The sequence below is a fragment of the Chroicocephalus ridibundus genome, chromosome 6 (genome assembly GCF_963924245.1).
Source record: "Chroicocephalus ridibundus chromosome 6, bChrRid1.1, whole genome shotgun sequence".
Taxonomy (NCBI): domain Eukaryota; kingdom Metazoa; phylum Chordata; class Aves; order Charadriiformes; family Laridae; genus Chroicocephalus; species Chroicocephalus ridibundus.
This window is the reverse complement of record NC_086289.1, coordinates 43,464,373-43,476,093: the sequence shown is the minus strand read 5'-3', so window position 1 is coordinate 43,476,093 and position 11,721 is coordinate 43,464,373. Positions and strand designations below refer to the sequence as shown.

General features: G+C 57.2%; 1 long non-coding RNA gene across 1 annotated transcript; it reads left to right on the top strand.

The window, feature by feature from the left end:
* Positions 1-7,257: 7,257 nt before the first annotated feature.
* On the top strand, positions 7,258-11,535 carry LOC134517714 (uncharacterized). Its single transcript, XR_010071715.1, has 4 exons — positions 7,258-7,334; positions 8,897-9,142; positions 10,328-10,468; positions 11,406-11,535. It is a non-coding gene; the product is annotated as an uncharacterized LOC134517714 (long non-coding RNA).
* Positions 11,536-11,721: the final 186 nt, after the last annotated feature.

The window sequence follows — 11,721 nt, the reverse complement described above, 5'->3', positions numbered from 1 at the left end:
AGCAGCCGTCACTGTCCTGTTTCTGCCCAGATCCAGGGATTGAGACTGTCCGGAGCAGCTGTGCCAGTGTATCCACACTGCAACTGGGGGCAAATCATGGATTGTGAGCCAGCACAATTGGTCCCATAGCTCATAGTCCACCTCAGTGCTTATGTGACGTGGGGACACAAGCAGTTTGACCCATAACTAAGGCTTTTAGGTGCTACCACAGTACGCAGTAACAGCAAAAAGAACTTGGGTTGCTTCTCCCAAAATTTAAAAATTGGTCTGGCTGAGTTTTCAGTCATACATACGTGGAGCTGGCCGGGAGATTAGTGACATCTTCTCACTCAAATTGAGGACCTGACCATTGCAGAGCATGGTTCCCCATTTGTGCGGAATGGGAGAGAAATAATTTACTTCTGATTCATGTTCGACATAGATGAAAAACTTTGAATAGCTACATGTCTGTTTCCTGTACTGTACTTTCAAACCTCAGCGTGCTTTGGGCAGGGGCAAGGAGAGAGAGTCGTTAAGACTCTTATTTCTCTCTTACCCTTGTTATCCTCGTGACTGTGAAGACGCAAGTGGTGAGGACGCAGGTTGTCACAAACCTGTGCCGAGCGTCGCAGGAAGGTGGGTCTAAGTGACTGTGAACTTCTACAAATCGTGTTGGGGCTTCCGAGGTTCTCTGAAGCCACGTTTACAGCAACTAAAGCAGAAGCCGGTGTCAGCAATTGTGTGTCACTTCCCAAGTCACCCGGAAATGGCAGCACTGAGAGCCGATTTCATCTCGAGTCCCAGCAGGGTGTCTTGGCTCCTGGGTCCTGTTCATGTGCAGGGCAGAGACCAAGGCTTTTTAACCAAAGCCAGCCCAGGTGAGCTGACACCTTTCTGGTGACAATAACACGCTTGTGTCTGCAGAGTCCAACCTGAAAAAGAGATATCCTTGCTGTACATATCGTTACCTTCATTTCTTGTGAGAAACACGTCCTGTATTTCAAGCCAGTCCAGCTTCCCCCGAGCAGCTGTGAGGAGGGAAGATGGTTTCCTGCAAGCACTCTCCTCGTTGGCAGCAGGGCACGGTTTGAGCCTTTGCGCAGAGCTGATAGTTTTGTTCAGGTACCTGAACTGAGTTTCAGAAGAAATCTCAGTGTATGCTAAAAAATCTGTCCCATTATCCTGCAGCAGTGGCCTCTCTGAAGAGTGTCCCTGTAGTTTCCTGTCTCTGCTTCCTTCCCTCGCTCTAACTTTTTGTTTTGGTTGGGGGGGGGGGGGCGTTTGCCTTATTTTTTCCTGCGGTGGGAATTATTCCATCGGGATGGATCGTGTTTGTGCATTACAGAGGCAAAGGAGGCTTTGAAAGCTGCTGATCCCAGGCTGGAACTCCCTGAAAGCTGGCTGGCTGGATGCTTGGTGCTCCATGGCCATAGCCCCTTTCCTTTCACCTGCACCACAGCCTCTTGGTGCAGCGCAGACCTGATCCCAAAGGAGAGCTTTTCATCTCTGGTATTATGCAGGAATCTCCTTCCTTTTGTGCTGGGGCTGATTAACATCTCTTACTAGCTTTACCTTCTGACGCCAGTACTTTATGCAAAACCATTTCCTAATGAGAACAGTTTAGGGCATGTCAGGCAGTGAAGTGTTACTGTGTCCAAGGGTGAGACCTCTGGGCTTCCTTAAACGCCTCTCAAAGCGTTCCTGGGCAATGGGAACGGGACAGCGGGTTGCCAGATGAGCTGGCAGAATATTTTTGGCTGTTGCACTGGGCAAAGCAGCAGGTCCCAGGCTGCCTTATCTTCTGTGAAGCTGGCTGGTCCTGCTGCCTGCCATGGCTATTGGTGTTGCCCACGTGTTTCTTTGAATGACCTTCCTCTGGGCTGTGAATGTGGTTTGTACCGGGAATGCCCTGTCCTTGCTAGAAAATCGGCTCCTGGGGAAATACGTCCTTGCTTAGGCACATGTGAGATGGCGGAGGGGGCGTGTTGGGGGTTAACCCTGGTGGGCAGCTCAGCCCCACGCTGCAGCTTGCTCTCCCCCCTGCAGTGGGGTGGGGAGAGAAGCAGAAGGGTAAAAGTGAACGAACTCATGGATTGAGATAAAGACTGTTTAATAGGTGCTGTTTGCACTAACAAAGCAAAATAAGGAACTCATTCACTTCTTACCACAGGCAGGAAGGTGTTCAGCCATTTCCAGGAATGCAGGAATGCATAACCATTACTTGGGAAGACAGACACCATAACTCCTTCTTTCCACCAGTGTGTATTGCTGAGCACAACATCACATTGGGTTATCACCAAAGGAGACATCCCTTTGGTCAGCTGCCCCTGCTCCGTCCCCTCCCAGCTCCTTGTGCACCCCCAGCCTGCTTGCTGGCAGGGCGGCGTGAGAAACAGAGACGGCCTTCACGCTCTGTAAGCAATAGCTGAAACATCCCTGCCTTATCGGCACTGCTTCGGTCCCAGATCCAAAACATAGAGCACCATACCAGCTGCTCCAGAGAAAATTAACTCTGTCCCAGCCAAAACCAGGACAGGGCGCACATCGGCTTGTTTGCATGGACGTGGAGAAGCCATCGCGTGCTACGAGTAGAAGCCCAGTACGACTCAGGAGAGGTGGTAGCTCTTCTGAGCCCAGCTGTGCTCCAGAGGAACTGGGCGGATGGCAGCAGAGCCTGGTGTAGGGCTGGCGCCCAGTTTACCGGGCACAGGCCAGTTACAGAGAGAGCAGAAATTAAAGTTTCCTTAACGCTTGTGGGGGGAGCTGAGAGGATGTGGCATACAGCCCGGGAAGGAGTGAGGGCTGTTGGTCGTCTGCTCCATCTCCAGGGACTTCCCACCAGGCACCTCTAAGCCCCTGGACTGGACAGGAGGGAAGGTTACCCAAAAGCCCTGCAGTACAGGGGTACCGGGGCTGTGAGAGACCCCGGGGAAGGATTTTCCCCAACACCTCTGCTCTGTCTGTCGTTCCCTTGTGCACTGGGGCTGGATCAAGGGGAGCAAATCTGACCTGGGAGGGGATGCTCCCTTTTCACCTGCTCAGCACAGGTTCCTGCTCCTGCAGTGGCTCTTCCAAGTCAGGCTGTCTCTGCCTGACTGTGCTTGAGCTCTTTCAGGCTGCTTTTCAGCCCTACCAAGCAGGATATCAGGGGTTTTTTTTTAACCTTTAAGAGCTTTTCTTCTGTGTCTTGTCATGAATCAATGTGACAGAGCAGCAACTGCCCCAAAAGCTCTGCCGCTGTGCCCGGCTTTCTGTGCAGACTTGTGCCCTGGAAGAAAAGGAAGGGGAAAGCGAAGAAGCTAAAAGCTCTGGTTTGCAAGTTCGACGCCAGGTGGGTAAGGAAGCTGGGTTTCTGGCTGGTTTATTTCCCAGTGCTATTTTTATGCACGGATTCTCTTACAGCAGCTCAAATCTGGAGTTTGACCCACTCACCTTTATGGACACATGCACCCATTAGTTTCTGTTAGGCTCTTAACCGTGGAGAAGGTCATATGATAGTCTAGGTGCAGTAAGGTACGGAATTGAGGTTGTCCAGGGCTACCTCAGAACCGGGAATGGAAACTTTATCACCCCACCCACTTTCAGGCCTCCTTGAACATCACAAAGAGGTTGAGAAATACCTTTGTGGCTCCAGCGCAGGGTGCTCCTCTCAAATGCAAATATAGTAGCTTAAAAGCATCTCCTTATTTTAACTCCTTGCAGGCTGAGAGCGCTTTGCGCCTGCCGCAGGGATAGATGGGGAGATGCGTGAGCGAGAGCAGGGGGGATGCGGGGCTGCCTCTGAGCCCCGCAGGCAGCTGGGGCTGGGCAGGGCCCTGGATAGGAGCGCTGGGAAGATGCAGGGAGTGAATTTGAACGATGGTCCTGCTTTTATCCTTATTATTTAATCTGAGGTTCCTGTTTGGTGTTGGTAGGGGTGTCTCTCCTGTGACCCCGTGGCGTTGTCACGTGTGCTCTCGCAGCCGGGCAGGGCGGTTTGTGCAGGGCGAAGGTGCGAGGGGTGCTCCGTGCCAAGGGAGGGTGCAGCTGGGGACACCGGAGCAGCTGCGCTGGGAGACCCGTGGGGTTGTGCTGGGGGGGCTGCAGCTGGAGATTGGCTGGAAACTTAAAACGTTAATGTGATCAGTACTAGCTTATGCTTATTTTGTTTTCCAGGCGCAGTTTGAAGCTAGTATTTGTGACCCTGAGGGCTAGGAATAGATTTTGTTTGTCAGGACAAGGGAGCGTCTCCCCCTTTCACGTGTTCAAGGGGGAGGCGCGGGGGGGTGTAGCTGCTACATCCTATTAGTTTCACGGTGAAATTGCAAATCTTTTGATTCTGCGTCCGCATAAACTTGGCCCATTCTGTACCTGCACCAGTTAAGAACTGTTACGCGAGATCTGGCTTTTCTTCCCCGTCCGCTGAACGTACGACCCGTGCCAAGGGTTGGGGCTGCACAAACCCAGGCCCGGTTTTTCCTTTGTTATACCCGCAGCTAATGGGGTGCAAAGCAATAGCGCAACACGTGCCTCGTTGCAAAGACTAACGCACCTCCTTTTCCCTCACAACCTAAATTGCCCTTTCTCCTGCCGCGCTGTTTTCAGCAGGCGGCATCTGGTCAGGTTTCTGTTGCTTCGGTGCATTCGCCGGCTATTACTCAGGCAATTTATTCCCGTACAAAGGAGGGAGCAGGTTAGAGCAGGTTAGGGCTGTCCGGCCTGGCTGTGCGTGAACCAACGTCAAATAAAAGCTCCATAAATACACCGTACATTCTTCTGCCTCTCCCCTTCCTCCACGCATGTATCGGTTGCTTTTCCAGATTATCGAGAAAAGAATTTCTGTATTTCTTGGGGGTGAAATGCATCGGTTCTCCCTTTGCAAGCAACGAGGATAATTTTGCTGGCAGCACTGCGGCCCTGCCCTGGAATGGCTGATCCCACGGCCGATGGGAGCAGCGGGAGACACTGGCCCAGCCCTGGGAGCAGGTGGCAGGTGCCTCCAGCTCACTCCAGAGGACTGGCACCCACCAGGGATGCCCGGCCAGCCCAGGGTGGAGCTGCCTGTGGGGCTCCCATCCCCCTGCCCACCCGAGTGCCCTGCAGGGCTGGGACAAGGGGAAGGTGCTCTGTCCCTTCCCCCGCTTCTGCAACACTGGGCCTGGGAAACAGGGTCCCTCTGGGCGCTAGGACTCCCAGGGGTCACTACACATTTAAGCCTTATCCATCAGCCGTTCCCCGGTGGCTGCCATCGCTCCCCTTTGGCGTCGGAACATCTGGCACAGCTGGCATTGCCCCTTGCAGTGGGTCTCGTCCTCCCCACGTGCTCCCTGTGCTGTGCCAAGGGGGTGATAGGATCCATCCCCCCAGTCTTTAACAAATCAGGAGATGGTGGAAGGACAACCCGGGAGGAAGGGAACGGAAAGAAGTTTTTGCCAGGTGGCGTTTCCACCACAGCCTGGTGCAACAGCACTTGCTCTCTGCTCCGAGGCAGCTCAACCCCGTGGGCTGTGCTCGCTGCTGCGATGTACAGGGGGCTGGTGACAAGCCGTGTCCTTGTGGGACCATTGCCACCAGTCCCAGGGCTCTCTGGCTGCTGGTCGTGGTTTCCATGCACTGGCGGCTTGTCCTCGTGGCCAGGAGTGTGGCTGCTGGGTGGCCTTTCCCAGGTTAAGCGTAGCTTACAAAACCCTCACCCTTCTCTCTAGGCCTATGAAATATGGCTTCATTTGTTTTGGTAGTCTCACTGGAGATATGAGCTGAAGAGGGCCTTCTCCACTACCGAAACCTGGCAAACACCCGGAGGGGAGGGCAGCTGCGATGCACATCTCGATGCACATCTCGGCCCTTCAGCTGCTGCATTCCTCCTGCCGAGATTTCAAGATTTCACCTCTCTGACCCTACTTCTCGGAAGAGAACAAACACACCCAGCCCCCGGGCAGCATCTTTCTACTGTCCCCTCCGAGGAGAGATGCCTGGGAGAGAAGGGAGACTCATCGGAGAGTCAATAGCAAACGCCAGGTGGGGATTCGCCTCGAGCCTGGCTACCTGCCTCTTGCGCTTTCTCACAGTCAGGTTTGCAGGTTTTTCCCCCTTTCTCTTAGCCCTGTTCCCTGACCTGGAGCTGGGTTTGATGCGGGTCCGCAGCGGTAAATTGACGCAGCTTCGGCAACATCCGTGACCCTGCGACGCTGCCCAGGGCGTGAGGGTCAGCCCCTTCCTTTTGCTGAGACCTGCAATGATGATGACACACCCCCCCTCCCCGGGACACACACACACATATTTCTGCCTCTGCTGCAGAGGAGTTTGTGACATTTTTTCCAGGTAGGTTGGGTATTTTGGCAAACTGAACAGAAAAATCACAGGCAAAAAAGGCAGCGAGAGGCAGGAAGGAAGGAGGCAGGAGACACTCGTGCAGTCTCGTGCACAGAGGCTTCCCCTGGATTTGTGCGTGTCCCCCCTGTGTCACCCATGCTCGCAGGAGTTCACCTTTCTCTTTGTGTCCCCTGGGGGTGTGCACACCCCGCTGGAGAGGCTGTGGCAGCTGAAAAGCCTTGGTGTTCAGCTGCAGGAGGTGGGTAAGGTTCTTTCTGGGGGTACACCCAAGCCCTGCCATCCCCCGCAACACCACACCTGGACTTTCCCAGGCTCCAGCACTTCACCCCGGGCCACAAGACAAATGTCCCTGGGGAGGGTGACAAGTCCCCTTGCACAAGCGGGACCCGGCGCTGTGCCGCAAGCAGCGTGCCTCCAGCCCCGCTCTCCACACAGTCCGGGACCCGAAGGACTCCTCCTGCAAACGTGTTTCCCAGCGGCTCCTCCGATGGAGGGTTTTGCAACTTTTCCAGGCAAAGGGGGAGTTTGTATGGCGGTGCCCACCCCGCTGCCAGCCGGGGAACAGAGGAGCCCCTTCTCTGCCCCCGTCCCCCCACAGCAGACAGTGCCCCGCTGTCGGTCGGAGAAAGTTTGGTGAAGGCAGAAGGGAGGAAAAGGCCCCTGGCAGGTTTCGTCTGTTGGAGCCAAGAACGGTCCCGTTAGGAGCTTGTGATCCTTTTTTGTCTTTTCAAATACATCTATTTATTTTCATTTTATTTTTTTTTTACACTGCTGGCCCTTGCTCAAAGGGACCCGGGCTGCGAGGCCGTCCCAGCCGCTCGACCGCTTGCTCGCGCCTCATCCTGGCCCCGAGCACACCGGGAAGGGCTTCGGCTTCCCGGACCTGAAAGCCGCTCTCTCAGCGAGGGCGCGGATGTCTGCCCTTGGCCGGGAGCCTGTGCCGGCAGCGGGCGCTGGGGGGGAGCTCGGCACGCCGGCGCTGGGAAGACTGGGGCAGTGTTCGGGGCCCAGGGCGGCTGAAAGGGCTCAGTGTGTGCCGGAGCGTGAGTCACCCGGGCTGGAGGGGAGCTGGGAGCCGGCGGAGGAGAGCGAGAGCTGCTACAGGAGGGGCCGGCGCCCCAGGAGAGGACGGCGAAATGAATATCATTAGTGTGGAGTGGAGGCAGAAGGGCCCGAGGAAAGAGGGAGGCTGGGAGGCGGCGTTTCCAGGGGTGGAGGGTTTTGAGGGATCCTCCTGTCGGGGCTGGGTGTGTGAGTGGGGTCGGGGATGGGTCCGGGGAGGGATGGGTCTGTCTGTCCCCCAGGTTCGTCACTTAACCTTCATGTGGCTCCGGGTGTCAAACTGAAACAAAGCCTGGGGAAGGGCTGGGAGAGCCCCAGAAGGCTTTGTGGGGTTTACAAGACAGGGAGCTGCCTTGTGTCACCCCTCGGTGCCCCGAGCACCGGCTTGCAGGGTTGGTGCTCCATCCCGGATGGTGCAAAACAGCCCTGGAGCCGCTGGTTTTCTTTGGCTGTAGCTCGGGCTCCATTTGGCTGCGCACCTCCCGGTCTGGCTGGTACACATCCCGGCGGCTGCTGGGCTGTGCCAGCCCCTTACGCATCCTCAGCATCATCCCCCAGGTCCCCAGGGATGTCACCTGCTGTGGCAGGCCCAGGAGGCGGTTTGTACCCTCCTGGAACGGGGGACATCGCTGGCAGCTTAGTGCCGGCCCCTAAAGGGCGCTTGGCTTCTTGGTGACATCCCAGCTAGGACCTCCGCGCCTGGCTGCGTGTGAGTTGAGAAGCAGGGAGGGTTTCCTGGTTTAGGTTGAACACAAGCATGTGTGTGAAGGTCTTGGGTCTCAAAAGCAAACAGCCCTGCACCCAGAGGTCCCCCCGTGACGTGTGGGACTGGCGCAGAAGGGTGTGCGCTGTGGTGGTTGATCAGGAAACGCGTCCTAAGCAGATATGCTTTTTGAGGGGTTTTAGCTGACTGAACTGCAAAGTTTTAGCGGACTGAACTGATCTTTGCTGAAAAGTCACGCTAAGACGCTTACCTCTCGCATGAATAACCACAGCCCAAAAGCCGCAGGTCTCGGCAGCTGAGCAAACGGGGAAGGTGGCTGGTGGGGAACCCAGCCACATTCCTGTATCTCCAGACCTTCGGAAAACTACTCCAGAGGCTGGGAATAATCTTATCTTATCAGCTTACTGGCTGCTGTCCCAGGGCCAGTTCCTCCACCAGACCTCTGGTTCACTGATCCATGGGGCCCCACAGCCGAAATCCACGACTATGTGCCCTGAGTTGGCACCACGAGGTGCTGGTGCCATCGAGTGTCCCTGCCACCTCACCCCGAGGACCGATGGGCTTTCCATCCTGCTCTTTCCATGCTGTCCAGCTGAAGCCAGGACACCATCCTTCCCCACCTCTCCCTAACCTTGGGCAGATCTTCAAGGCTTTGGCCCTACAGGAGTGACCTCTTAGGGTGGTGCTTTTCTGTCCTGTTGTCACCAGCGGCAGCAGTAGAGTGTAGGGAAAGTAAAACATTATGGGGAGCGCAGTGTGACGATACAAATGGGCTGGAAGGACCCATGAGAGCCATCAGTTTGTCCCTCCACCCTGCAGCAGGAGCTGATTTCCCACGGTGAAGCAGGGATCAACCCAGCAGCAGCGTCCGGAGCCTCCCAGGAGCCAGATGCTGGAAATGCCAGAGCCATGGCAGCGCAGCAGAACCGTCAGCCCGATGGATGGCGCGGGGCTGTAGCCACACTTGCTGTGAATCAGGGAAGGATCCGGATCCATGCATTAACTCACTGGCCACCTCAGCCCACAGCATGACTTCACCGTCGGGTGAACATCCATCCCACCATGGTAACCAAACCTCAGGAATGCAGCTGGGTGTGCCGGCTCTCTTCTCCTCTCCCGAAGGCTCCCGCATGGCTAAAATATTCCTAGGCTAGCAACTTGCCGTTGCCACCTCTCCCACCGGTTCCCTGAGCTGGGCTGGGGAGCGATGCCCAAGCAAGGGTCATTCCCTGCGCCCCGGGGGTGCCTGCCCGGGGGTGCCACCATGGATGCTGGGTGCTGCCCTCCCTTCTCCCGCACACAGAAGCGAGGAGGTTTGCTGTGGCCTTAAGCCAGTAGCCCTAGCCAAGGGGGGCAAAATTCATAGCCCCATGTCCTCTTTCTCCCTTGCTCCATCTCTTGCTGAAGGTGAACCTTCAGCAAGTGGCTGTAGCGGAGCCCAGGTTTTGGCACAGGCGAAGAGCAGCAGCAGGGCGATGGTTAACGGCGAGCAGAGTGGCAGGGCCAGGGATGTCTGAGGCGCCTCTGCCTCCCTCCTAAACCAAAAAAGGCTAACTCGAGCATTTCTGTGTCTGCTGCCCCAGGAGGGGGCCCGGCCGGAGCTCGGGGTCCCGGCAGGCGAGTGCCGCGCCGGGGCCGTATGTTTTTCCACTTGGGCTGGAGAGGGGCCGCGGGCTGGCAGCCGCCGGGCTCAGGTGACTCCTGAGCCGCCCTTTCCATCTGACTCATGAGAGACGACGCGAGCGCTCTCCTGCCCGACGGAAAACACGTCGTTGCCGTGCGGCTCGTGGCTTCTGGGTCGGTGCCAGTCCCCCCAGGGCTTCCCGGGGCTGCGAGCGCAGTAGCGTGCCGGCACCCCGAGCCCAGCCCTTCCCAGGCTGGAGCTGGGAGAGCGGTTTCTATGGGCTGATGACGGCTTTGCGGGATGCTCAGGGTGACAAGGCTGAGCAGAAAAGGCCCGTGGCCCCTGCGGAGGGCAGGAGCGTCTCTGAGGACAGAGCTGCCGGCTTCAGCGCTGGCGTGACATTGCTTTCCCAACCCTCCAACCTGGGAACGTCTCCCTCCTGGTTCCCTCTCCTCCACCTTTGCTTTTTGGGAGGGTCAGGGGTGTGAGCGGTCCCCTCCAGCAGCAGGACGGGTCCTTCCCTTCCCCTCGTGGAGACAAGCACAGCAACATTCTCTTCCCTCCTTTCTGGATCTGGGCAACACAAACATGTCTCCCTTCTCAACCCCGTGTTCCCCTCTCTCTAGGCTTTCTCCATCCTCGTGGGCTTGTTGTCTTCAGTGCCTGGATGCCATCCTGCCACGGATTTACAGGACAAACCCAGACCTTGGAGCTGCCTGTGAGGCTGAATTGAGCAAGCAGAGAGAGGGAAACTGAGGCACGCTGGGGTAAGCACTTCTCGCAGGGACACGCTGGGCTGTGAGGGACACCCCAGGGCCCCTGGCTGGCTGTGTCCAACCACAAGGCTGTTCCCATCACGCTGCAGAGGCAGCCCCATGAGCCGTCTGCTCCCCCCGTGTCCGCCGCCGGAGCCGCAGCATCGGGCTCCCCCTGCTCCTTTGGGAAGGGAAATGTTTTCCCTTTCCCCTCCCTTCCCTGCTCGCCAGCATGAGTCCAGTTTCCCCCTGCGCGCGCTGCCGCCAAGCGCCTCTGGAACCACTGGAAAAAGCATAAAAGGCCTGGGCAAGGCTGCGGCGAGGGTTACTCACAGTCACAGCTGGATCCAGCTGCTGATTTAAAGTAACAGCACGGCCACAGCGCACTCCCCAGGAGACCCAGGCGTCCCAGGGGAACAAATCCCCCCTGGAGAGGAAGCAGGATCCCTGCCGGGCAGCAGCCACAAAGCTGGAGGTGTGGGGGGGTGCATTTCACTGGGGAAACTGAGGAAGGGGCAGCCCAAGGAGGCAAACCCTTGGGTGGATGCGGCCCCGGAGGTTTTGCTCCCCCAGGTTTACTGAGTGCTTCCCCCTGCCCCGCTCCTGCGGCACAAAGGCCAAGGCAGCGCTTCCCTGCCAGCCCCGGCTCCCGTCCCACCTGGGGACAAGGCTGCAACAGCATCACCGCCACCACCCTGTCCCCTGCCTTTCCCCGAGCCCGTGGCACTCGATCTCACCCCATCTTCCCATTCCTCAATATTGTGGCTGTGGGGACTGTGTGTCGTCGCCCCCACCCGTGCCGAGCACTGCGCTCCCACGGGGTGGCCCAGAGGCAGGTTGGGGCTGCAGAGGGCAAGAGCAGCTTGGGGACCCCCCCAAGCCAGGGCGGGGGGCTGGCCCAGCCATCACCCTGCAAAGCAACTTCCCTTCCTCTTCCGTTTTTTGGAAGAAATCATGTGTTTCAGCAGCCTCTGGTGTTTCGGTGCGATGGAGGTTGATGGATCAGGAGGGAGAGCCTGGCTTTGGGAAGGCAAAAACCTTCTCCACACGGGAGCCACCGCTGCTGTGCTCTGGCGGAGGCGCTGGGATGGAAATGGCCGTGAGGGCCTGTGGTTAATGTGTAAAATAAACCCACTCCCGTGCTTGCTCAGGTCTGCTTTATGGCCCTGTTAATGCTGGGCAAGCGGAGGGAGGGAGCTTTCTGTGGGGGCAGTGGTCCTTCCTGACATCCCACGTCAGACCCGGACGGTACATGACGTCTGCCC